The sequence below is a fragment of the Echiichthys vipera genome (genome assembly GCF_963691815.1).
Source record: "Echiichthys vipera genome assembly, chromosome: 12".
NCBI lineage: Eukaryota > Metazoa > Chordata > Actinopteri > Perciformes > Trachinidae > Echiichthys > Echiichthys vipera.
The window spans coordinates 12,720,312-12,721,805 of NC_139837.1; the positions used below are offsets into that span (position 1 = coordinate 12,720,312).

Consider the following 1,494-nt stretch of genomic DNA (forward strand, 5'->3'; position numbering starts at 1 on the left):
TCACATGAACCATTCTTTTGCAAAGGCTGGATTTTTGTACGCAGTCCAACAGATTTTCTCTAAAATATTGGCATGAAGCATACACACATGGGGACACCGTGGCATTTTGCCGGCTGCCATAAATCAGACTTTTGCTATGCCTGCTTCTCTTTGTCTCGGTTCAAACTGAATGACAGCAGGGGGTGCCAGATATCGGAGGGCAGCTCTTTTCATACAGCCCTTTTCATCAGGCGTTGCCCTTTACTTGTAGGGAAACGTTCAACTGCAGATTTGTTTGGAGCTGCTGTGTAATGTATACTCTGAGACAGGAACCATAATTTCCCCGTGTGGCTCAACGCATAGATTCATTCACAGAAGACTTGATGTCATAAGCATGAATGAAACAAACACTGCTTTAAAGATGTTGTAAAGTAGCATTTTTGATTAACTACACATAATGGATGGGCAGTGTTGTCATGACTCAGTCTCTTTTAAGATTAAAGGGCATATATTTAACATAATTGGAACTTTGAACCGCAAAGTCTGCGATTGCTTGACTTATTCTGCAGTGCTTATGGAGAATAAATCCGATTGAGTTAAACACTAGGCTGTCTAGGGTTTTTAATTCCCCCAGGAATCCACAACTGAATAATACAAAACACAACATCATATGTTATTAGTTACTCTTTAGTCATAAACTGTATCTGTGTGCGTTATGGGTAAATTATTCATGAATCAATTCCTCCAGCTGCATGCTTTAGATATAATCATTGATACTTTAAATAATTCAGCAAGCAGGAAGAAATGTTCTCATGCTGAAGGCTTAAAAAATGGACATTAATAAAAAATTGATATAGTTAGGGCAGTGCTTTTTTAAAGCAAAAATAGTGGATCCCAGAAGTCAACACAGTTCAAGGGATAAAATAGGAAACATTTCCGGAAAATTCCCATGAGAGCTGTCTAACCAGCAGACTTGGAGAAGAAGGATTAGGTCTGCTGGTCTGGAGTTAGTTATTTATCCCCTTCAGTATTGTGGTAATCCATGCACTTTAAGGGAAACTGAAAATGTGCATATATTTATCTTTTAGGGGATCAGAAGGGTTTTGGGTATCTTTTATTTTCCTATAAATAACAACCAATCAAATGCAACACTTGAGAATGACCACAAGTTTAATGAGGACCATCTGTCTACACACTTACTGTCACATTATTATTACGGAGTTACTATTGTACTGGATTACATCATACTGTGCAGGTAGTGCTGTTGCTGTTGTTGTGTCCACCCCTTGCGTAATTACCATAGGCCCTGCGCCTTCTCCGTGCGCATGACGTGATTGTGCATGAAAAGTAAAACTATGAGGGAAGTTATGGAGCCTTAAAGCTGCAGCACCTTTTCACACACGCACTATTCCTTCAGGTAAGGAGGGACGGGAGTTTGGGAAGGAGGGAGGGGTCTTTTGCTCCTGGTCGAGCCTGACAGTTCGCACTATTGGCTGACAGCAGGGGGACTCTCAC

At 40.6% G+C, this 1,494-nt stretch overlaps 1 protein-coding gene across 1 annotated transcript in view; it reads right to left on the minus strand.

Moving 5' to 3' along the window:
* The window catches only part of rps6ka1 (ribosomal protein S6 kinase a, polypeptide 1), a gene marked incomplete at its 5' end in the record, with an annotated part of 53,634 nt that overhangs the window by 51,996 nt on the left and 144 nt on the right, over nucleotides 1-1,494 (minus strand). The gene's annotated exons all lie outside the window — the stretch shown is intronic.